Source organism: Molothrus ater, chromosome 2 (genome assembly GCF_012460135.2).
Source record: "Molothrus ater isolate BHLD 08-10-18 breed brown headed cowbird chromosome 2, BPBGC_Mater_1.1, whole genome shotgun sequence".
NCBI lineage: Eukaryota > Metazoa > Chordata > Aves > Passeriformes > Icteridae > Molothrus > Molothrus ater.
The window spans coordinates 2,734,943-2,759,941 of NC_050479.2; the positions used below are offsets into that span (position 1 = coordinate 2,734,943).

Consider the following 24,999-nt stretch of genomic DNA (forward strand, 5'->3'; position numbering starts at 1 on the left):
AACAGCACTGAAAGGTCACTTTTCAGAGAAGGGGAGGTCACAGGAGGAGCCTGCAGGGAGCTGTGCTGTGCCTGGTGCTGCTTCATGCATCCCTCATGATCTGGAGAGAGGGGCCGGGCAGGGACACACCACAGGCTGCTGAAGGGATTGAGGTGTTCAGGTAAAGGAAAGGCAGAGGACAAAGTGAGGTGCAGTTAAAGGGCTTGGCTGGAGAACTGAATAAAAACCTTACAAGAGTGAAGGACTGGATAATAAAATGGCAGAGAAAAATCTGATGTAGTAAAGTAGTGCACAGTACTGAGCAGGGAAATTCTGTGTACATAAGGATGGGCTCTTAGTTGGTTTTACACTCGCAACTGAGATATTTGGGTTCTGATTAATATTGCCATGAAAATATCAGCACAATGTTCCCTTTTAGTGAGAGAAACAAATCAAATATTTGGAGTTATTAAGGGCACAAAATAAAGAACAAACCAGAGAACACTGCAGCACACCTGCCCTGGTATAAATCCATAGCTCTCTGTGCATGGAGCAGTGTGTGCAGTTCTCTCCCAGACATCTTAAAAAGGATTCCAGGACCTGAAGGACCTGACAAAAAATCTGGAGAGAGACAATTTCCAGGGGATGCAGGGACAGCACCCAGGGAATGGCTGCCAGTGCCAGAGGGCAGGGCTGGGTGGGATCTTGGCAATGAGGAATTGTTCCCTGGCAGGGTGGGCAGGGCTGGCATGGAATTCCATCCCTGGATCCCTGGCAGTGCCCAAGGCCAGGCTGGACACTGGGGACATGGAGCAGCCTGGGACAGTGCGAGGTGTCCCTGCCATGGCAGGGCTGGGATGATCTTTCAGATCCCTTCCAACCCAACCCATTCCATGATTCCATCACTCTGCAGATCATCCCATTGTTTGTGGCTGCTGCAGTTGGTATGACATGGACATACAGAAAAGCCTTGCAAGACTTGAGTGCAAAGGGGAAGTTCAAGCACTGAGTTTTTGATAATTTTTAAAACTTTCTTGCTGTAACATCATTGATTCTAAACCTTTAACTCTGTTTTGCCTCCCTGCCAAGGGCTGATGTCCCCTCAGGTTCAGCAGACCTGCCCTGGTCAGCCTGGGACGGTGGGAGGTGTCCCTGCCATGGCAGGGGTGGCACTGGGTGGGCTTTGAGGTCCCTTCCAACCCAAACCAGTTCTGGGATTTTTGTGTTTCTGGGATTCTGGGATCTCAGCATGCCAATTCTGAAAAACAGAATTTTGGAGCAAACTCCTCATCCAGCATTGCCTCCCAGCCTCAGCCATGGCCTTCAAGGACAGGTGAGGCTGCTGCAGAGAGCCCTGGCTTTGGGGTTTAGGACACTTGGGAAAAGGAACAGCAAATCCTTGGAAAAGTTTCCCAGTAAGGAATTTCCCCCCCATGGAAGAGATCCATGTTGCATGGAAAAACCTTGTGTTGTTGTACCTTTGGCTAAGAAGGTGATGCTCAGAATCTGGAATTGGGGTAAAAATTAACACCACAGACTTGGCGTATTTACTATAATTTATTACATATCAATTTCACTGCCTTGAAAAGCAACATAAAAAAGACAACAAAAAGTTCTTTCTTGTGACAATTTAAGCAAGAAATATTTTTTAGCTGCTGTTTTCAGCCTTTGAAACTTGAAGTTGCTTATAAATTTCCCTGACCAAAATATTACCCTTCCAAAAAAAAAAAAACAAACCCAAATTCTCCTTGTTCCTTCCACTTAAAACAGAAGAAAAAAAAAAGCTAGGGGACGTTTAAAGAATAAAAAATCAGCCTGAAGCAACACCCAGGACAGGAAACTTCTTCCAAGCAGTTAAAGCTTGGCAAACCTGCAAAGAATGGAAAACAAACAAGCAAGGATCAGTTGAATGTTTGTCTCAGCCTGAGTGTTCTGGACACACACAAAACCTCCCAAAGTACCTCAAATCCCCAAAAGAAGGTCAGGAAGTGTTCTCTTCCTGATGCTTCATGTGTGCTCTGTCCATCCCAGATACAAAGTTCCTGTGTATTTTTGAGCATTGGTTTTTATGTATATAAATGGCATTAATTAGTATTTCATTAATGGAATTCTTCAAAATGCATTAATTTAGACTTTTCTGTGTTAAAGTTGAGATTTACATTACTCATACACCTAGAGTGGACTAGTTAATTTTAACAGAATAAATAAAATAAATATCCAGAGTAGGTTATGTTACATTGATTTTTTAAAATATTTACACTTCTACAGTGTGTTTGGCTACTTGGAATTTTCTCAATGCTTTTCATTTAGCTTTGTTTTAATTTTAAACTGGAAATCTTTATGTTCTGCTTGAAATTTGGGTTCAGCAGTCCAGTTTCACCTCTTTGAGGTAATCCCTTTCAAAAACTGCTCTGTCAATATATCAAAATTCAGTTGAGATTTATTGTGAAAAGATTTGCTGTTACACATAGGCTGGAAGAGGGAAAAACAACAGATTGAGGGGATTTTTAAGCTTTTGTTTTTCAAAACTGGGTTTTATAAACCAAGAGAGAAACTTTTGGTTTCTGGGAGCATGAGTGTTGTGTGTCCTGCGGATGTGAGCATTCAGGAGAGGATATTTGAGTGGAAAGAGATCTAAACCCATCATCTAATTCAATTTATTCATCAACCTGATGGGCCCTGCACACAAAAATATCAAATACCTGGAGTAATGGTAATTTTCTTCTCCAGAAAGGAAAGAATTGATGGGCAGTGCTGTTACACAGAGCAGAGAAGTGGTTTGGTGCAACCCCTGCCTCAGAGAGTTTCCTGTGCAGCTGCTGCTCAGTGAAATCTTTCCCAGCTCCACAGATTTGCCAACTTCAGCAAGGCCACTGCACAATTTCAAACCTGACAGATTTCTTGGGAAACAAATGAGTGTTTATGAAATATCACTTAAACAAGCAGCACACCTCATCTTCCATTGTGCTACCAGTGCCTGCCAATTGTCCCCAGTTTAAACCCATTTTTTAATGTTCCTTATATCAGGGAATCATAGATCCCAGAATGGTTTGGCTTGGGATGTTAAACTCATCTCATCCCACCCCTGCCATGGGACACCTTCCACTGTCCCAGGCTGCTCCAAACCCAATGTCCAACCTGGCCTTGGGCACACCCAGCTGCTTTGGGCACCCTGTGCCAGGGCCTGCCCACCTTCAGGAATTGTTCCTGATATCCCACCCAATCCCACCTTCTGTCAGTTTGAAGCCATCCCCCTTGTCCTGTCACTCCTTTATGGTCCTTTCCAACCCAAACCAGATTCTGTGATTCCACCCCACATTTGTTTTTGGGTGCTGGACCCTTTGCAAAGTTTCCTGACGTCCTGAGACCTGACAGCCGGACTTCTCCATGGCTGGTTTTGAAGTCACCCTGGCACTTCTGCAGCTGAGGGTCCCTGACAGTGACAGTGGGAATAGAGAGAACTGGAGCTTCTTTAAAAGGATGGAGAACTGTAAGGTTTTCTGGATTCCTCCAGCCCTTTACACTCAGAGGGAACTGGGGTCTGATTTCCCCGTGGCTCCAGCCCCAGGTGGTTTGTGTGCCAGCAGGTTCAGGTTGGTGCCCAGCGCTTCCCCCTCCATGGTGTTGTGCCCTCTCCAGAGTTCCAGCAGCCTGGGGGAGCTGCCCTGGGAGTGCTGCAGGGATGTCCCTGCCCTGGGAGCACAGCCCTGCCCAGAGTTATTTTGGGAGCTCCATCCTGGCAGGTCCCTGTGGAATTCCAGCAGGGATCTCAGCAGAAGGTCAGCGCTGACCTTGCCTTGCAGCTCCCTGGAATAGCTCCCAGAGGGGAAATGCAGGCCCCAAAAATGGTGCCCTATAAAAGAGGAGTGCTGGCCCCCAGAGCAATTAGCCTAATTAGTGATGCCACAGAGCAGCTCCAGGGCCTGGCAGTGGGGACACCCAGGAACTGGAATGCACCTCACAGGGAGGGGAGGTACACACAGCTCCTCTGCAGAAAATACAAACTCTTTGTTCTGGTCCATAATCCTGAGTGGATCAGCCTTTGATTGGAGCCTCAGCTCTTGCAATGGTTTTTTATTCCTCACAGGGCTCAGCCACCTTGGGCAGAGGTGGTGAATAAAGAGATTCAGAGAAGTTCTGGGAGCTGGTGGCTGGGTGAGGATTGATCCTGGCTAATCACTGAACCTTCTCTCACTTTGGGGAAAGCTGAACTGTTGTGGGAGTTTCACCTGACCATCAGGAAGAACTTGGCTGTGCAGTGACTGAGCCCTGGACTTCTCTGGGTACCCTGTGCCAGGGCCTCACCACCCTCAGAGCAAAGAATTTCATGGTAATCTCTGATTTAAATTTACTCTTTTCCAGCTTAAGGCCATTTCTCCTTGTCCCATCACTCCATGCTCTTGTAAAAAGCCTCTCTCCATCTTTCTTCTGAACTGGGATGGGATGGAAGATCTGGGAGGGAAAAAGGAACAGACAACAAAGCATTCCTGCTTCTACTGAAGAATGACTTCTTAAGCCTAATGAAGTTTCCTAAGTGACAATTTTAGAAAAAAACAATTTAAAATTCATCACAATTTCTTTTTCTTTGCTAGCAGGAGACTGATCAAGTGGACACCAAGCAGAACTTACCTCTAAGAACTTTCTTGAGTGGATTTGTGTCAGGATACCAGAAATATCATGGTCTGGAATTTCAAGAACAAAATCCCTGTGGAAGCTGCACAAGGAGCTTTCTCCTGGCAGCAAGAAGCAAGTTTACATTTTGGCCAGCAAAGACACCAATCCTGCTGCACCAGAGAGCAGGGAATTGGTATGGAAGAGGGAAGGGGCCAATGAAAGAGGAATGGGATTTTAATGGAACTGAGGACAGTTTTTGACTCTTCCAGGAATTCTGACAGAGAAGCAAAAGCTGGGCATTGAACAGGTGTAGATCCAATGATGTTACAGGCAGCAGAACCCAAGATTTTTAAAGAGCCATGGATTGTACTGGTCCTTTTGGATAGGAGGGGAACGTTATGATTAAATGAACCTTTTTTGTTTGTTTGTTTTCCCTGTTTTCTAATGCAGGGAAACCAGATTCCTCTAAAAGTTGGAAATTGAGGGTGTAGAGACATACTTGACATTGTAGCACCTGATTTACAAAAGTTTTGAAGAATCACAATTCTTCAGAATGCCCTGATTTTAACAGGAACTGTTCTGCCCTCCCACAAATGTATTTATCATGGAAAGCACTCTTAGGAGGACTTCTGGGATTCAGCTTCCAATATGCACTTCCCTAGGATAACTAACAGAGCCTTTTCCCTGGAGACTTCTTCCCCAGAAACTCCATGGTTTTGGGAAGGATTTTCACAGAATCACTGAGGTTGGACAAGATCTCCAAGATCCTCAGGTCCCAGCTGTGCCCCATGCCCAGAGCACTCAGTGCCACCTCCAGGTGTTCCTTGGACACCTCCAGGGATGGGCACTCCCAACCTCCCTGGGCAGCCTCTTCCAATACTTAACAACCATTTCCATGAAAAAAACCAAAAATCCTCCTGATGTCCAGAAATTCCTGCCTGATGTTTTAAACCAGAAGAGAAACTTTTCATGCTCAGGAGCATCATCTTCACCGTGAGTGTGAACACCAAGAACAATTCCAGGGATTATCAGAGAGAACTCAAGGAAATGCACTTTTTTTATTTTTTTTTGGAACAAGGCTCATCCAGCAGCAATTCCAGGACCTTCTGGTCCAGAGGCGTGCCAGCCTACACAGTGTGCAGCTCTGGCTGCCAATCCAAAGCCGGTACTATCGAAGCCGGCTCTGATGATGACTCAAAAGCTGATCTATCTCCATCCCAACGGGTTACCATGGCAACCCCTCTGGCCTAAAAAGAGCTGGACCACATCAGTTCCTTAGCAGCACCTTTTTGACAGGCGAAACACAAGCTGCTCCCTCCAGATGATGGCTTCATGTGGAACTGAGGCTGGCTGGGAGCTGCCACGGTGCTCTGGGAAGTGCTGATGATGTAACCCATGGAGGAGAACTTCTGCTGGGACTTCACTTGGGGTTGGGGCCTGGCACCCTCTGTTCTTCTGAGTTCTTCTAAGCCTTCTGATGTTTATGTTCTTGTAAGGAACTTTCTCACCCAGTTTTATGCAAATAATTATTTATATTCTTGTAATGAACTTTCTCACCCAGTTTTATGTAAATAATTATTGTTCTACATTCTTTTCTGGAGGAGGAGAAATTTGATGGGCTGTTGGTTTGACCATTGGAGAGGTGGCACTGTTGTTCTCCAATCCACTGTCACTTTTGAAAGTCTATAAATGTTCAAGTCAGAAATTAAACTTCTTCTTTTTACCTCAGAAGTTCCATTGTTTTATTTTGTGTCTGATAGTGACAGGGGTGTCATGGACACATTTTATGAAAAATCCTTTTGCCAGGATTTTCCTCCTGAGAAGCTGAGAGGCCTCAGGAATGAAATGTAACCAATGGTTATCTGCTGCTGTGGAATGCAACAGGGTGCATCTGGGATTGGCCTCATGTGGTTGTTTCTAATTAATGGCCAATCACAGCTGGCTCGGACTCTCTGGTCAGTCACAAGATTTTATTATCATTGCATTCCTTTCTATTCCTTTCTAGCCTTCTGATGAAATCCTTTCTTCTATTCTTTTAGTATAGTTTTAGTATATCATTTTCTTTTAATATAAATCACAATAAATCACCCTTCTGAAACATGGAGTCAAGATTCTCATCTCTTCCCTCATCTGGGACCCCTGGGAACCACCACCACACAGGGGCCCAGCACCAAAGGAACTGAGCTGTGGGGTGGCTTTGGTGGAGAAACACAACTGCAGAATCTTTCTTTCTGTATTTTGACGGAATTCTTCCTGAAGATCTTCCAGCTTGGGCCGGGTGACCTAAGAAGGCCCCTCTTGCAGTGGGATTATTGGAATTGCTGGTGGTCCATCACAGCATCTGCATCAAAACCTGTACCCAAAGTCCAAATGTTGAGCTCTGGAAAAGTCAGGGTGCCCATGGCTGCTGTGAAGGGAGCCTGGAGTTCAGGCAGAGCTGGAAATGCTCCAGGAGGAAAGCTGCAGGGCTACAAGGGCAGGTGGGATCAGGGAATGAAGCCTTGCAGAGCCCACAGTGAGAGGCAGATGGGCCCCTCTGCTCCATGCAGGAAGGCTGGAAAGGGAAAAAATGGGATATATTACCCATAATCACACTCCACTGCCATAGAATCATAGTTTGGGTCAGAAGGGACATCAAAAACCATCCAGTGCCACCCCTGCCATGGCAGGGACACCTCCCACTGTCCCAGGCTGCTCCAGCCCCAGTGTCCAACCTGGCCTTGGGCACTGCCAGGGATCCAGGGGCAGCCCCAGCTGCTCTGGGCACCCTGTGCCAGGCCCTGCCCACCCTCCCAGGAAACAACTTCTTCATATCCCAAACCTAAATTTCCTTGTTTCAGTTTGAAGTCACTGCCCCTTGTCCTGTCACTGCAGTTCCTGATGAGTTCTCCCTCCCCAACTCCTCTGTAGCCCCTTCAGACACTGGAAGGTGCTGGGAGGTCTCCACACAACCTCCTCTTCTCCAGGCTGAGCAATCCCAACTCTTCAGCTGTTGTGTTGTTTCTTTTACATCTCTTCCATTTCTCTAGGATGCTGTACATTATCTTCTCTCTTAGAACTCATTTCTCCACTCTCTTTCCTCCTCATTTTTAATGTGTTTTTTTTTCTTATTTTTTTCTCAGTTTTTCTGCTTATTATTGGTTTGGTTTTTTTTGGTCCTCAATATTCTGCTTTCTGAGGGTTGGTCTCTTAGGAAGAGAAACCCAAGTATTTCTTACAAGCCTGTCCACTAATTCATGTAGAATGTACACAACCTCCTGTTTTCAAGCACTGCAAACCTCCTTCAGGTGGGGAGTTTAAAAAAAGAACTCTCGAGTCTTTCCTTCTTGGCAGTCCCTCCCTTCCTAAAGAAAATAAACAAGGAGTAAGATTTGATAATTTTTGCTAAGCAAGAACTTGGATTCCCTTCATCCAGGTCACAACTCTGTGCAAAGTTTCCAGGTGAGGCAGGATTCTGGTGGAATCCCAGCCTGGAGGATCCCTAAACTGAGCCCTAAACCTCCAGCACAGAACACAAGTTCAGTTCCTGACAACCCTTTCCTCCTGACTTTTTCCTCCTGATGTCCAACCTGAACCTCCCCTTGCTTTTTAATAAAATGGATATTGAAGAGAACACTTTTGTACCATGCAGGTTATTCATTATCCAAATAAAATTAACAAACCAAAAAAATCTAGTTGTTTGTGCTGGAAAATAACATTTTAAAAAGATGCCATCACCTTTTAAAGGACATTTTATCTCTGCCCAAGGTGCCAGAGCTTGGGCATAGCCAGCAAAATAAAAGTAGAGGATGACTGAGCAAATGCACAAACTCTTGAAAACTCTGTAATATTTTTAAGTGTTAGCAAAATAAACCCTCAAAACCTAACAAAAACCCCAAACCCCAGGAAGTTACAGTAATGCAGTGAACAGTGTAACAAATTTCTGTGAGCTTTGTAGTTACCTACACTGAGCAGCAGAGAAACTGTTCTGTCATTGCCATCACACAGGCCAGAAAGAGATTTTAGAGGGGAAAAAATCCTCAGGGAATGCCCCCTCTGAGAGTGGAGCTGTTCTTCCTGACTGAGGGACTGGGCAGAGGTTGGCCTTGGAGATCTTGGAATTGTCCATGTGGGGAGAGCCCTCCAGGATCACCCAGCAGCCACCGGCATCACCCCAATCCCTGTCCCCAAGGCCACATCCAGACTGCTCTGGGACAATTCAGTGACTCCAAACCTCCCTGGGCAGCTCAGCCCAAGGCCTGACCACTCTGCCAGGGAAATTTTCTGTCCCAGTCTCCAACCTGAGCCTGCCCTGGTGCCATTTGAGGCCATTTCCTCTCCTCCTTTCCCTTGGGACACGGCAGCAGAGCCTGACCCCCCCGGCTGTCCCCTCCTGTCAGGAGTTGTGCAGAGCAGTGAGGTCCCCCCTGAGCCTCCTTTTCTCCAGGCTCAGCCCCTTCCCAGCTCCCTCAGGTGTTCCTTTCCACACCCCAGGACAAGAGCCACATTCTGGCCACGCTCAGAGTCACTGAGAGAAGCGTCAAAAGCAGCTCCAAGTGACCTCAAATCTTTCTGGGGCTGAGGGGAATGAGAAAGGAGCACTTAAATCACAATGCTCCCAAGCACCTCCCACGGCTGGAAGGTGCAGTTCCATAGAGAATTCCAACCCACCAAACACCTCACTGCCACTCCTGGGGTGGTCCCACGATTCCCCTGTGCACCCCATCCCTGGAGAGGGACTTTTCACAGGGATTTGGGAGACAAACGGGAATGAATGGCCTTAAGCTGAAAAAGAGAGGTTTAGATGGAATATCGAGGAGAAATCCTTCCCTGGGAGGGTGCCCAGAGCAGCTGGGGCTGCCCCTGGATCCCTGGCAGTGCCCAAGGCCAGGCTGGACACTGGGGCTGGAGCAGCCTGGGAGGTGTCCCTGCCATGGCAGGAGTGGCACTGGGTGAATTTTAGGATATTCCTGTGCTGGGAGGAAAGGCTGGCACAGCTGGGATTGTTCACCTGCACAGGAGAAGCTTTGGGCTGAGCTCAGGGTGGCCTTGCAGGGCCTGGAGGAGCCCCAGGAAAGCTGGAGAGAGACAATTTCCAGGGGATGCAGGGACAGCACCCAGGGAATGGCTTCACACTGAAAAATTACAGCTTTAGATCAGATATTAGCAAAAATTTCCTCCTTGTGAGGATGGGGAGGCCCTGGAATAGAATTCCCAGAGCAGCTGGGGCTGCCCCTGGATCCCTGGCAGTGCCCAAGGCCAGGCTGGACACTGGGACAGTGGGAGGTGTCCCTGCCATGGCAGGGGTGGCACTGGGTGGACTTTAAGGTCCTTCCCACCCCAAGCCACTCTGGGATTCTGTGATCACACAATTTAAGTAAAATTCTCAACACTTCAATTATTTGGGGGGTTTTGGCTGTGGCTGCATCCGTCTGCCAATCCTTGGCTGCTTATTTCCACCTTTTAAGCCAAGATAAAAAAAAAATATTAAAACAGGAAGAAAAAGCAAATGGAACAAGTAACATGTCCTAATTTCTCCAAGGAGGCTGGCTGGGAACTGAAATGACTAGATTAAAGTATAACACGTCAGAATTAAAGTATTAGATAAAGGCCAGACTCTACTTTTTGATCTTTGTGGGCATTCCAGAAATTAAAAATAATAAAAAAAAATACATTAAAAACCCCCTGTCACAGATTTAGGCTGGAAGCACCGATCTGGCAATTCCAAGGGGAAAGGAGCCTTCCATCAGCAGCTCGAAGCTCCCACACTGGGCTACTTAGAGTGCATATTTTAACTCAATTTTTGGGAAATGTATTGATTTTTGAGGGGGATGAGGATGACCCCTGGATGCAATTCCAAGGGGAAAAGAGCCTTTTATTCTGTGATTCCCTCAGCACCTCAAGGCTCCCACACCAAGCTACTTTCAGTGCATTTTTTAACTCATTTTAGGGAAATATACTGATTTCCATAGGGGGGTAAGAAAGACCCCTGGATGCAATTCTGAGGGGAAAGGAGCTTTGCCTCAGCAGCTTGAGGCTCCCACACCTAACTCACTTCTGGGGGAATATATATATATATATATATATAAATATATATAAATTTTTTTTTTTTTTTTTTCTGATGAGAATTAGAGAAGCCCTGGACTGAATTCCAAAGGGAAAGGAGCCTTCCCTCAGCAGCTCAAGGCTTCCACACCGGGTGACTTTCAGTGCATTTTTCAACTTGTTCTTGGGGAACACAGATTTTCTGAGGGGCCAAGAAACACCCCTGGATGCAATTCTGAGGGGAAAAGAGCCTTTTATTCTCTGATTCCCTCAGCACCTCAAAGCTCTCACACCAAGCTACTTTCAGTGCATTTTTAAAATCATTTTGGGAGAATATATTGATTTTCAGAGGGGGGGGGGGTGAGAAAGACCCCTGGATGCAATTCTGAGGGGAAAGGAGCTTTGCCTCAGCAGCTTGAGGCTCCCACACCTAACTTGCTTCTAGGGGAATGTATTTTTTCCTGATGAGAATTAGAAAAGCCCTGGATGCAATTCCAAGGGGAAAGGAGCCTTCCCTCAGCAGCTCAAGGCTCCCACACCGGGTGACTTTCAGTGCGTTTTTTAACTTGCTCTTGGGGAACACAGATTTTCTGAGGGGCCAAGAAACACCCCTGGATGCAATTCTGAGGGGACAGAAACCCTCTAGAATCCTGTGACTCCCCCAACACATCGGGGCTCCCACACCGGACGACTTTCAGCACATTTTCCAACTCGTTTTTTGGGGGTGATATTTTTAAGCGGGTCGAGAAAGACCCGCGGACGCAATGCCGAGGGGAGGGGAGAGGAGCCTTCCCTCAGCAGGTTGAGGCACTCCGGGCCCCTCGCAGTGCGTTTTTTAAACGGTTTTTCCCTCAGCAGGTTGAGGCACTCCGGGCTCCTCGCAGTGCGTTTTTGAACGGTTTTTCCCTCAGCAGGTTGAGGCACTCCGGGCCCCTTGCAGTGCGTTTTTTGAACGGTTTTTCCCTCAGCAGGTTGAGGCACTCCGGGCCCCTTGCAGTGCGTTTTTTGAACGGTTTTTCCCTCAGCAGGTTGAGGCACTCCGGGCCCCTTGCAGTGCGTTTTTTTGAACGGTTTTTCCCTCAGCAGGTTGAGGCACTCCGGGCCCCTTGCAGTGCGTTTTTTGAACGGTTTTTCGGGCACGTCTCGGGTTCCGAGGGGGCCGTGCCCGGCCCTGTCCCTCCCCACAGGCGGCGGCGGGCGGGAAGCCCCGGCGGGCTCGGCCTCGCGCTCCCGGCGCCCCCTGCGGGCCGGGGCCGGCACCGCCTCAACCGCCGGGTCCCCCCCGTCACCGGGAATGGCGGCCGCTCCCCTTCCCCGCCCCGCCGGGGCCATCCCGGCCCGCAGCGCCGCCGACACCGTCACACGCCGGAGGGCGGGCGGGCACGGATGAGGAAGGAGGGGGAAGGAGCCGTTGCCATGGCGAGCGCGGCCCGCCCTTGCCTCCCCACGTCAGCGCCGTCTCCCGCCCGGCCGCGGGTGATTGACAGTTGCTATGGCAACAGGCTCGCCCCCGCCGCCATTTTGTCAGTTGGGTTTTTTTTTAAATTTAAAAAAATATTAAAAAAATAAAATAAAATAATAATAATAAAAAAACAAGAGCAAATAGCTCAATTTCCGCCAGAATTCCTGGGGTTGTTTTTTTTTTAAGTTTTTTTTTCTTCTCCTTCTTCCGACCTCCACCGCGAAAGGAAAAGGAAAAGAAGGGACGCAAAAAAAGTGCGCTCCGAGGGTCCCGCCGGGGATGCGCGGCCGGGCTTGAGGCGGCGGCGGCGGTGCGGGAAACGAAGCCGGTTCGTGAGGAAGAAGGGAGGGAGGGAAGGAGGAGCGGGCGGGGAGGGAGGGAGGGGGAGGAGGTAGCGGCTGGCAGGCGGGGGAGGGAGGGAGGGAGCGAGGAGTTCCCGGGGGCTCGGTACGGCGCTGCGCTTCCCCCCATCCCCTCCTCCTCCTCCTTCTCCTCCTCCTCCTCCCGCTCCTCCCGCTCCCCCCGCCGCTGTCCCCGCGCTCCCGGCCGGGGCTCAGGCCGCCGATCGCAGCCGAGCCGAGGCGAGGCCGAGCCGCCGCCGGGCGCTGCGCAGGTTTGGACCGCGCGCCATTTTGTGAGGGCAGCGAACAGCCAGAGCCCGGCCGGGGACCCGCCGGGCCGCCCGGGCTCCCCTTCCAACCGCGGGCAGAGCCGCGGCCCGAGGGAGGAGGAGGCGCCGCCGCCGCCGAGGCCCCCGGGGAAGAGCGGGAGGACGCGCCCGGCGCTCGCCCCGCGGAGGGAGAGGCCTCGCCCCAGGAGAAGCCGCCGCACGGGTGAGTGAGACGCCGCACCGCGGGACGAGCCGGGGCCGCCTCGCCCGGGCCCGCGGCGGAGGGGCCGCAGCGCTTCGCTGCCATCTTAGAGCGGGAGCGGCGGCAGGGCCGGGATCCATCCCTGCCCGCCCCTCCGCAGCCCGCGGCCTTTTTCCCCTTGGAGCGCGGCTGTGCCTTCCCGGGCCTTGGGAGCGGCGATGGAGGAAGGGAGCTCGCCCGGAGCCTCTCGGTGTTATGCGCAACGCCCTGCGGTGGGCGGGTGCGAGGGCTCGGGCCGGGCTGGCGGCGAGGAGGGCGGCAGGACTTGGAGCATCACCTGTTGTAGGGGAGGATTGGGATGCCCCGGTACCTGTGAGGGGCCGGTGGGGCGGGTGGGGAAGGTGCAGCGGAGATGGGGAAGGAGTTACCTGAGCGAGGTGCCTGTCATCCCTTCGGTGGGGGTGGGGAGGAGGAGGGAGCAGCGTTGGGAATAGACACAGGGACACGCAGGGACACACGGGCACAGGGACAGGCAGGGACACACGGGCACTCCCCGGGGAGCTGCTGGAGGCACCGGCCCCGGACGTCTTTAGGGAAGGGCTGGACGTGGCTCTCGCTGCCCTGGTCTGGTTGACAAGGTGGCCGTAGGTTGGGCTCGATGATCTCGGAGGTCTTTTCCATCGTGAATGATTCCCTGGTTCCATGTTTGAGTAGCCGGCCGCGGCCTTTCAGGGATTCAGCTTTGTGTTCTGGAGGAACTGGGGCTCTGCTCGGATGCACTGGGTGCTCCTCTGGAGTGGCCACAGTTCCCTCCCGCCGCCGCGGGATCACTCAACGCATTTTAAAGTCCTGCAATTCGAAATTTAGAAATTTGTGAATCTCAGTCGGCTTTGAAGTTTTGGGTTTAGCCCGTCCAAAGGGCTTCTTTGATCATGTCTCTAGATTGCTGCTGTTACTTAGTTCTCCTATTACTCCACAGCCATCGGGGGAAATGAACATTTATTGTTGTTTAAAATCAACGAAGACGGAGTAACTGACTCCAAAATAAATCGACAGGCGTGTTTTTGACAGCCATCCTGGTTGAACCCGAATGAGAGTGTGCTGGTAACTTTTGCCAGGAGGTCCTTGCAGTCACACTGAGGTGGATGGAGTTTCATGGGGGCCTGGGTTTGAACAAGTTAACAACTTTTTTTTATTATCTTCTTGGTGTTTTCCTTACCTTTTCCTCAAGAAAGGTGTGTCAAGTTGAAGAACACTTAGATGATATCTGGTGATAAATTAGGAATATTTAGTTTCTGGTAGCGTTTAATTCTCTGCCTGTAACCAAGCAGAATTTAACCTCCCTCCTTGGAATAGTCTGTAGCCCTAAAAAGTTTTGGTAAACTTGTTTCTCTCTTTCTCCACGCCGCCCTTCTCCCAACCTCTGTAGGTTGGATATTTTTGGAAAATTAATTATACTTTATAGAATTAGAATAATAACACTGAAAATAACTCTGAGCTAGTATTTGTTAACTATTATCTATATATATTTGGTGTGTGTATATATAGATACTTTTGTAGGCTACGCTTCATGTTTTTGGCTTACATGAATTATTTAGAACTAGACTTTTTATTTGCAGTCTGAAGTAGAATATGTGTGTGAAGTGTTAAATTTACATTTTCTGCTGTGAATTAAAAATTCCATCCAAGTTTATGAAGCTTATTGAGTTTAATTCATGGCTTTGGAATATTCCTTGGGTGAAGCAAGTATATCTTGTTCAAAATTGAAGAGCCAGCGGGGTTTTCTTAAGCCAGGAGGGCAATAGGTCAAGAGTTTGATATTGTTTCCAGGCGTACAGGTAGGCTCGGTTACAGGAGCAGCGAGTGTTACAGTTCCTGCATCGGTACTTGGGTGGATTTAGGACTTGTCATTGGCATCCCCTCCCCCAGCTGGACAGTGACGAGGATAATTTTACCTGCGAGCAGCCAAGAGCTCTCCCGTTCGGTGCCGATTTATGGGCAGCGTTCCCTCCCTCGTGTGAAACAGCCGGGACTCCAGTCTGATTGATCCAGTCTGGGGGTGCTGCAGGGTGGCCATGAACACCTGATGGCCATCGGAGACTTTGCAAAGTGCCTGACAGTTAAAACAAAGCAGCAGAGCACCGCTGCTGTCCGGGGGAAAACTGTGCCTTGGTGGAGCTTTTCGAGTGACATTTAATTAGGACAGACTTGCTTACAAGTGCCACATCTTGGAGTCATGTTTGAAACTGGACCACCTGCTCAGATGGTATGTGAAAAGAATAAACACTCCAAAACGGAGCTTTTATTTGCCATGCAGGCATTTCACAGCTTCAGCTGAGCTCAACTGGGTGCTGATTTGAAGACTAAAACAATTGGTACCAAAAAAAGCACTTTTTGTTGCTATAATTAGATTATCTTTTGGGAATCCCTCTGAAAACCTGCTCATTTCAGGTGCTTTTGAGCCTGGCTGTGGGACTGCAGGTTGGAAGTTGTGTGACAGTTTGTGGTTTGGGGTGAGAATTGCAGCCTGGGACCTGTTTAGCCTTTCCATGGTCACTTTGAGTGCCATTTGGAGAGCTGTTCTCCACATTAAAGTACAAAACTTTCTGATACCTCTATATTATGGGAGTTGTATAACTTCTGAAATCCTTTTGTAAATAGATCTGTTGTTGTAGAACAGGATTATTTACAGAGAACTGCTGCTTTTGTCTTTATAACTGAGTACAATACATTATTTGTTGAGTTTACAGTTTCATCTCTGCAAAGAGGTTGATAAGAAATACATTTTCACAAAAATTATGTAATAACTTTCTGGCTACTCAGACTCTGATGTTTATGCAGTGAGAGTTCTTTTTTGTTCTAAGACTTTTTTTTTTTGTTATTTGTTATTATTTTTATTATTTGAAATACTACCAAAAACCTCTCTGAGCCAACTGCTTTTCTTCTGAGGGGAGAAAGAAGTAATCAGGAGAAGGGGAATGCTCCTCCTTTCCTTCCTCACCTCCACGGCTCCTTCAGGAGGAGGCTTATGGGAACTGTAGTCTTTGGATGCCTTAAAAACACCAGGGAAACTTTGGAAAATCAGGAATGGTTCCTGCCACCAAGAGTTGCTCCATATGTGGAGTTGCCCAGTGCTGGCTCTTCAAGGTGACACAACCCAGCAGTGGAATTGCAGTGATTGTCCATTGCTTTATCCATCTTTTGGGGAAGGAAGGTAAAGTTCTGCCTTGAATTCTCATTTATCCCAGAATGACTGGGAAAATAACTGGGCTGCTTTTGCTGGTACCAGTGGATTTCATCCCTTCAGAGCAGGGCTCTGCTGGCTCCTCACCCTTGGTGTGGCTCACTTTGAAGGGTATTGGTTTTAGCCTCTCCTTATTTATTCCAAAGTGTCCTGTCCTTAGGATTTTTGGGGAGAGTCCCCACTGAAGGGCCAGGGAAATGTGGGGGACAATTCCCAGCAGCTCTGCCTGCACCCATACACTGGGAAACTCTGGTGCTGCTTCAGGCCCCTGCATGAAAACCAAATCTGTGAAATTCCAGCGCTGAGTTTTGGACAGGCAGGGAAATGTTTCTGTCACTGCAGCACCACGAGCTGACACCTATTTGTAAACATTCTCCATGCAAAGCTTCCAGCCCTGGGTAGCACCAAGTACCTGAAAGTGAAACTGAGTAAATGAAAGTAAAATGAATTCCATTAAGTGTCAGTTTTGTTCCAGCAGTGAGAGACCAGGCTTTCAATTGCTGTTACATAAAGTTCCAAAGCCTCTAGCATTCCTTTTTCCCCCCCCTTTTTCTTTTCCCCCAGAGGCAAATAAAAATAGACTGTGTTGTGAGTCAGTTAAAGGAATAGTTAATAATACATTAATACCTCTTTGTGTTGAAAAGTTTCCTTTTTCTTTCTGGTAACTGTTTGGATGGTGAAATAAGAGAGGGATGGAAATGTACAAATTGATTTCTGATGGCAGAGTCATTCCTTCAAAAAATAATGGGAAAAAAACCCAGACTGAATTATGTTGAGTTACTGGAAAAAATCAAATTAGTAGGCTGACTAGTTCACAAAAGCATAAGTAAATAATTTTAATAATTAAATTGAACTTGCCAGTGAAACTTTTAAATCTTAGTGTCCCAAAAACCTGTTGTTCACTGGTTTTGTGGTTTCCTGACTGCAAACACATTTCATTTCAGATCCCCATTCCCTGTGTGTGTTCAGCTCATGATTTGTGCTTCTGTGAACTCCATGAATTGCCAATAACTCATTTACTGTGCTCCTGTTGGAACACCCAGCATCTCCTTTATAGAAAGAGCAGTTTTGTGCCCCTGGTCTCAGTTGGAGTTTGAGGAAGGGTTAAAAGAGGAGAGAAATATTGTCAGGGAAGTGAATGTGTTGGTACTTCCTCAGTTCTGTATTTTCCTGGTCACTGAGAGTTCCCTCACACTGATCTCTGCCCTGTCTGGTTGTAACTGCAGCTTTGCCCTGCTCACAGCTGTAGAACCACATCTATTCCAATCTTTAAATGCAGTTTGAACAGGACTTACACATTAAATGCATAGAGGGGGTGTGTGGTCACAGACAAATCAGTTTCCACCACTCTTTCAACATCTGATTGATACTGGAAGCTCAGTAACTTTCCAGGATCATGATTCTGGCTTCTTTCTTGTTATTCTTTCCAACTTGTGGATAATTAGGCATTAATGCAATGCTGTGCCAGAGTTAGTGTTAGAAATACATTGATTTCTTTGTTAATGTTACAAGATCTTGGGAGTTGTTATTGCTATAGAAGTTACTCATAAATACAACAAGCACTGGGTCAGTGTTGTGACATAACAGCTTAATGCACATTTTTCACCATCATGAGATGTTCTAAGCTTAGAATCCTGTGCTCTTGTACTTGGGGTGACTTTCTGTCAATGTCAGAGTGTTCCCTCAGAAACTGAGATTGTTATGGCAGGCTCTGTGCAGGAACAGGAGCACTCCTGTAACTGCTGGCTGTGTGTGGGATTGCACCTGGGGATCTGTCACCCAATAAAATCAGATTTTTCATGGAATCCCAAGATGGTTTGGGGTAGAAGGGACCTCAAAGCCCAGTGCAGGGACACCTTCCACTGTCCCAGGCTGCTCCAATGTCCCCAATGTCCAACCTGGCCTTGGGCACTGCCAGGGATCCAGGGCTGGAATTCCATGCCAGCCCTGCCCACCCTGCCAGGGAACAATTCCTCATTGCCAAGATCCCACCCAGCCCTGCCCTCTGGCACTGGCAGCCATTCCCTGGGTGCTGTCCCTGCATGCCCTGGAAATTGTCTCTCTGCAGCTTTCCTGGGGCTCCTGCCAGGCCCTGCAAGGCCACCCTGAGCTCAGCCCAAAGCTTCTCCTGTGCAGGTGAACAATCCCAGCTGTGCCAGCCTTTCCTCCCAGCAGAGCTGCTCCATCCCTCTGCCCATCCTGGAGCCTCCTCTGGGCTCTCTGCAGCAGCTCCAGCTCCTCCCTGGGCTGGGCCCAGCTCTGCAGGTGGGGAATCACCTGAGGGGCTCAGGGGCACCAATCCCAATCCCTTCCCAGCCCAGGGAAAGTTCTGGGCTAGGAACACCCTGAGCTTCTCAGCACCCAGCACCCCCAGTCTCCTGCCCAGGGCTGCTCTCCATCCATCCCACCCAGCCTGGGCTGTGTTTGGGGTTCCCCATGGCAGCTCAGGCTCTTGGCCTTGCTGAGCTCCATGGGGCTCTCCCAGCCCCACCTCTCCAGCCTGCTCAGGTCCCTCTGGATGCTCCCCCTGCTCTGGCTCTGTCCCACACAGCTCCTGTCCTGTCACTTGTCAGGGTGCCATGGGTCCCCCTGTCTCTGTCCCTGACAGGTTTTAAGCTTTAGCTGAAGTCAGGCTCTATCCAAAGGCTCCAGATTTCCTGGCTCTTTGCCCCACAATCAGAGGCAGTAGTGGGTGCAACTCTGGTAGCAGTAGTAGGTACAACAGTGGTAACTGCCCTAACCCTAACAGTGGGTTAGGGTTAGACCAGTTACTACAGCTTCTCTTGGAATGGTTCTTGGAGCTCCTCAAACTTTCTGCAGTGGTTTATTATTTTTAAGAAACTTAGTATATATTTATTAATTGTAAAGATTAATTATAAACTTAATTATAAAGCTTAAATTCAAAGTGAATTTATGTCTTTAGTGAACTATCTCTACTAGAGACAGCATCACAAATGAGTCAGTTGAAGTCTGAGTGAAAAGAGTACAAGAGATGTGTTATACAGGTAAAGTTTCCATAAGGACAATTAAGAATTGCTTGAGTTTGTGTTGTGTTAATCAGAGACCCTTCTTGGGATCTGATTTCTGTTTTGGTTTGTGTTTACAGCATGGAGCAAGTGTTGTTTGTTTCTGTGTCACATTTCCTGACTTGGAGGTCCCTGTCCACTCCTCACGTGCTGCTCCACAGAATTTCTGGGACAGCCTTGGGGAAATCCCCGTGTTTGTGGTTTGCTGTAAATAAAAAGGTTGTGAGTTCTGGTAATTACTGTAATTTGATCATCTGCTCTACAAAAGCTTAATGATAGAAGGTCTAAAACTCCTAATCTGGAGGTGTGGATGGAAATCCTTTCTGTGCTGTGGCCCTTCAGGAAGGTTGGTCCTGTGTCCTGCAGGGTGGTCTGGGCGCGTTCTCAGCTGTGTTTTCCACAATTGCAGTGAGTCTCTGACCCATCACAACATTCATTTCTGGATCTCTGTGGAGTTAAATTAACCAGAGTCATGTTCATAGCATGGACCTTTTAAAACTTGATGAGCTCAGTGTTGAAACCCTGAGAAATCCAGGAGCCCAGGTGGAGACAGACAGAGCACAGGCCCTGCACTGCCTTCCTTGGTGCTTCTTGGCAACTCTGACTGCTCTGGGGCTCAGCCTGGAGTCCAGAGGACTTTGCTCTGTGTGATGGGCACCAGAGATGCTTGTCTCTATTAGAGATGCTTTTCTCCTATTAGAGATGCTTTTCTCCTATTAGAGATGCTTTTCTCCTATTAGAATGGGACACAGATTTCTACAAGTCGGTTTGAAGGTTCTACCCAGTGCTCATTTACTTGATTTCTGCCACACAATAAACCCAAACCCAAGTTTTTGCTAGAATATTTCCATTGGATTTATTGCAGAAGCCAATAAAAGCAAGGAAAACCAGTTGGCCAAGTTGTGGTGTTATCAAGTTCTCTCTTCTGAAGGCTGGTTTAAAAACCCCACTTTTTTCTCTTCTTATTATGCAAAGAAAGAGTTGTGTAACTATTGTATAATGGTTGTATTCCACCTGCAGAAGTGAGTATTTAATTCTGCTTTTCTGCTGGATGTTCTTAATCAGCACCCAGTTATTTCAAGAAATGAGAAAACAAGTTCTCCTTACAGTTCACAAAGTTCCAGTGATGCATCTTGAAATCACCCCTTCCTGCAAAACTTTTAAAAATGCCCCTTGACTGGAGCAGATTTATTGCAAAACCTCTCTGAGTTTAGCTGAAATGGAAAAGATTTTGTGCCACGGGCCAGGGCCCCTGGTTTGGTGTGTGGAGGAAGGGGTGTCCTGGTGTGACAAAGGGACATTTCCTGAGGGCTCCTGCCAGCTCCCACCTGGTGCTTGGGCTGGGAGCACCAGAGGGAGCTGAGCAGTGACCCCTGGGCAGGGCAGGGGCTGGGCTGCAATTCCACAGCACAAAACCCAATCTCTGTCATTTTGAAAAATCTGAAAATAAGGAAAGACCACACTGGAGTTGTTCATGTCATTAAATCTCCTCCTGGCACTGAGAAGTTCATGGTGGCCTCAGGTGCTGAGGTTTTCTGTCTTGGGATGATTTGTTTGGGTTTTTTTCCCTTTCTTTTATTCCCCCTTTTCTGTCCAGTGTAATAATTTCCAGTTCTTTCTTTCTTTATTCAATTTTTTTTTTTTTAATCAGGAACATGTTCTGATTGAGATCAGTCAATAATTTTTTGTGTGTGTGACAAAGATTTCCTAAGGTTATATTTGTTGTCCTTTAATGTGTATTTCCAAAGTCTGCTAAGAGAGAGGGTGGACTTAACTGACCTTCCTTATGTCATTCCTCATTTCTAAAATATTTATCACTATTTTTTTCTACCTCAGAAGTTTAATCCTGGGCCTACATGGTAAAACCCAGTAATTTGTAAGTGTTGGCCTCCCTCTTTTGTTAAAGATTTTGGGTCTTGTAGTTCCTACCTAAATTTATTGAAATGTGAGAACTTGTGATTATTTCTATACAAGACTTTGAATATGGGATGAAGAATTTGATGTTCAGACTTGCATATTTGAAAATAAGTCCCTTGGTAAATTCTGGTACAGGTTTCTTTAGCTGCTTTGCTGTTACTTTATTGCTCTGCACCACTGCTACTTTAAAACACAAATCTTAGTTTTAATCTTTGTATGATTTTTGTTTGCATGAAACAAAAGAATCTGAGGGCTGTGGTTTGAGGTGAGGCTGAAGCTCAAGATACATTTTTAGCAATCTCAGAGTGGGCCCAGAGTGCAATTTCTAAGTTTTGTGTTAGTCATGGTGTGTGTTCTGAAACCTCTGAACCCCGACCTGGCAGTGCCAAATCCATGAACTTCCTTGATACACATGAGAAAACAGGTCTGGATTGCATTCCACAGCTTGCAAGTGTGGTCTTCCTCCCAACATTTCAGTCTTGACTGTCTCTGTGGAGTCACACTTGACTTTATTCATTGTTTCCAGAAAAATTCCCAAACTAAGTCAAGCACTCGAGCACCAACAAAAATGGGAGAATCATTTCTTGTTTTTGGTGATCTGAGCTATCTTTTATCAGGTAATATATAAAATATATTTACTTTTATCAGTAAATATATAAATTTAATTTTTTAAAGTGAAATTTAGTAATTGATCACTGTCCAGACCCTGCACTTGCTTTTAGCTTTGGGACTTTCTCATGTCACATTTTAGTACCTGAATCAAGTAAATTCTAATGGATTTTTCCAGCATCCCATGGAAAAGTTTTTCTGTGATTGGGATCTAACATACAGAAAAACCCCCATCCACCCAAACTTTCTGTATCCTGTTGCCAGCCTGACCTAAGGCACTGAGATCCTGGTTTTTGGGATGAAGAGAGGGAATTCAGGGATTTTTGGTATCTCGTAGAGCTTTGTGTGCTTTCCATGAGATAAAGAACTCCCTGAGCTGCTCTCCAGCAAGGGAGTGAGAGCCAAAGGGTGAAGTGACGGGCCAGAGTCACCTGGGGAGTGCCCAAAGTCCCAGAATTCCCAGAATCCCAGAATCCCTGGGTTGGGAGAGACCTTCCAGACCATGGAGTCCAGCCCAGCCCCAACCCCTCAACTCAACCCTGGCACCCAGTGCCACATCCAGGCTTTGTTAAACACACCCAGGCATGGGCACTCCCCAGGCAATCCATTGCAGCACTTTCTCACTCTTTCCATGAAAAACTTTTTGTATTTTTCTGTAGTTTTGCATTGCCCTGGGTGACCTGGTGAGTGCCCAAAGTCACGGAGCCGAGCTGAAGGGTTTCTGTGTCTGATGCTTTAATAGCAGGATGCTCTTTGCATTTGCAGTTTCATTTGCCTGGAGTTTGTATTCTGAGTGCTCTGTAACTTGAAAAAGCAGCCTCTTAAGGTTGGAGAGTGACTCAGCACATCTACATAGAGGTCTGCTCAAGGAATTTAGGATTTGCTCGAAAATTTGGGGGAATTAGGGTTTGAACTCGTTTTTCTCAAACAGAGTTTGTCTTTGAAAAATGCTGATTTTTAATTTGCAACCTCTTTTGCCATTTGATCCTCATAGCTCAGTTTTGGGGAAAGTGATGGGGTATTTCAGGAAATGGTATCATTTTGGGATAGCTGGATTGACTGGGTGGGTTGTTGTCTGTGTGCACACAAGAAGCATCTGTGCAATGAAAAAATGTGAATTTCAATGGATGTGACATTTATACAACTTCTTTTGTGTGGAAGGGGAAGGAAGCACTTTGGGGTTCGCCCACTTTGTGTGCTTGGAACATGGAATCGTGGAATGGTTTGGGTTGGAAGGGACTGTAAAGGTTGTCTCATTCCACCCCCTGCCCTGGGCAGGGACACCTTCCCAGGTTGCTCCATGCCCCATCCAGCCTGGCCTTGGACACTTCCAGGGATGGTTCATCCACAGCTCCATCTTATCAGTCCAAAAGCTGCAGCTTCTCTGGCAGGGCTGAGTCCTGAGCCTTAAGGAGTGACAAGTTTGGGGAGCAGATTTACCTGTGCCAGTGTGCACAGGGTGTGTGACCCACCTTTTTCTGTGCTTCAGTGTGCTTGGATTTTGGAGGGAAAACTGGCTAAATGTCTTAAATAAAACTCTTGAAAAATAATGTGTTCTGGTTTCAGCTGACCAAACTTGTGACAGAGTCCTGAGACTCTGCTGGTGCTGCTGGCAGTGGAGGGGAGCAGAGCTGGGGAATAAAGCCTGGAATTGTTGGTCTTCTGTGGCTACACCCTTTGAAATTTGCGGGAAATTCGAGCAGAATTCATGATCTCTGTTTTATCCAGATCAGTCTTCTGGAATGAGATAAGGCCATAGGCTGGTACCTCATCCCGGTGCTGAGAGGATGCTGAAGGGCAGCGCAGCAAGAGCAGCATTTTCAGAGAAAAACACAAGCAATGTGGATTTTCTCCCCCTTTTTCCTTCCACCCACCCAGATCTGTCCATGGTTTCCTTGGGCTGGTGGAAATGACCTTGCTCTCCCCAAACCTGTACCTATTCCAATTGGAAATAATTGATACAAAAGAAGCATAAAGATGAAAAGAAAGAGCTGGGTTTGTGTTTCATCTCTGAGGGGTGAGGGCCGGCATTAACCTGCCGATGTTACAAGTGCTGGCGAGCAGGAGATAATCAACTTCAGGGGCTGATTGGCACCCAGTTCACCAGAAAGAGTCCCGTGGCTTTTTGCTCCTTGAAGGCTTTCTAAATGATGAATTCTTTTTGGAGCTATCCATACCTGGATGAAGGCTTGATGGGAAGTTCCTGCACGGGGTGCAGATCATGGAAGAGCTTGGAGGGAAATTGTTGGGAGAGTTCTTCCAAGGCAAAGAGTGCAAGCAGGAGCTCTTTGAAGGCAGTGACCCCTCAGCAGCTCCCCTTGCCTGCCCTGGGGCTGCCTGCTCCCGCCTGCTTTGTGCTGGCACAGGCTGGCAGGGTGAGTTGGCCGAAATAGAGAATTTTATATTTTTACCGTCGGGGTGTGTGGGGTGGGAGTCGTGTTTCACCGCGGCAGGGATGGTGGCACGGGCTGTGTGCGTGGGCACCGGGGCAGGGCTCGGGTGACTGCCCCGGCAGCTCTGGCGCTGCCTGCAGAGCGCCATTCCCAGGAATTCCTGCCGCCCCTCGTGCAGTAAATCATCCTCTGGCTCCTCCGTCCCCTCCTCTGTCCCCTCCTCTGTCCCCTCCCCTGCCCTGCTGCCGGCTCAGCCCTGCCGGAGCTCGGCTGCTGCCCCTGGTGTGCGCTCCCGGCACCGCCTGGGCTGGGCAATCCTTCCTGCCTCCCGTGCTTCTCTTCTTGCTCTCTTTTCCCTTCTCTTCTTCTTTCCCTCCCCTTTTTTGCTATTTTCTAACTTCTGCTTGTACCCTTTTTCTCCCAGGTGTCTCTTATTGTAATTTGCTCGCTTGCTTGTTTTTTCTCCTTTCTCTTCCCCAACAGGAAAAAATCCCCATTTGAAACACTAAAACCTCTTAAGAAACCCCAAGTTTTTAATTTTCAGTGCATTCCCCCAAAACAATACCACAAACCAGTACAACATGCAGGTTTGGTCTCTGTCTCATTGACTTTTGAATTTTCACTTGACTTCTGTATTGCCTTAAGATAGGTCTGCACACATAAAATATATTTTTCCTTTCTGGACAAACTGAAAAATGAATTGAATTTCCCAAAGTTAACTTGTAACAAAAGGTATTTTCACTGTATAAGCTGTGAGCAGAACCTGCTGAATTGTGGAGTAATGATTGCTTTGTTTTCTTCTTCCTGTTCTGCAAAGGAGACATAAAAAATATTTCTATTCCACACAAGCACCAGCTGGTCCAGTTATGTTAAAAACCAACCCAAACTCTTTTGGAGATTCCATGCTTGCTTGTCCTCT

The 24,999-nt window shown here is 47.6% G+C and overlaps 1 protein-coding gene and 1 long non-coding RNA gene across 2 annotated transcripts in view; one reads left to right on the plus strand and one right to left on the minus strand.

Annotated features, from left to right (window-relative positions):
* Positions 1-1,522: 1,522 nt before the first annotated feature.
* On the minus strand, positions 1,523-7,144 carry LOC118686509 (uncharacterized). The gene is made up of 3 exons (XR_004980178.2): positions 4,609-7,144; positions 2,682-2,879; positions 1,523-1,849 (listed from the first exon to the last, which is right to left on the minus strand). It is a non-coding gene; the product is annotated as an uncharacterized LOC118686509 (long non-coding RNA).
* Positions 7,145-12,510: 5,366 nt separating this feature from the next.
* The window catches only part of DYRK1A (dual specificity tyrosine phosphorylation regulated kinase 1A), an 82,021-nt gene continuing 69,532 nt past the window's right edge, over positions 12,511-24,999 (plus strand). Inside the window, exon 1 of the mRNA XM_036382741.2 lies at positions 12,511-12,912. The gene's annotated coding sequence lies outside the window, so the exon portion shown is untranslated. The remainder of the gene's footprint in view (positions 12,913-24,999) is intronic.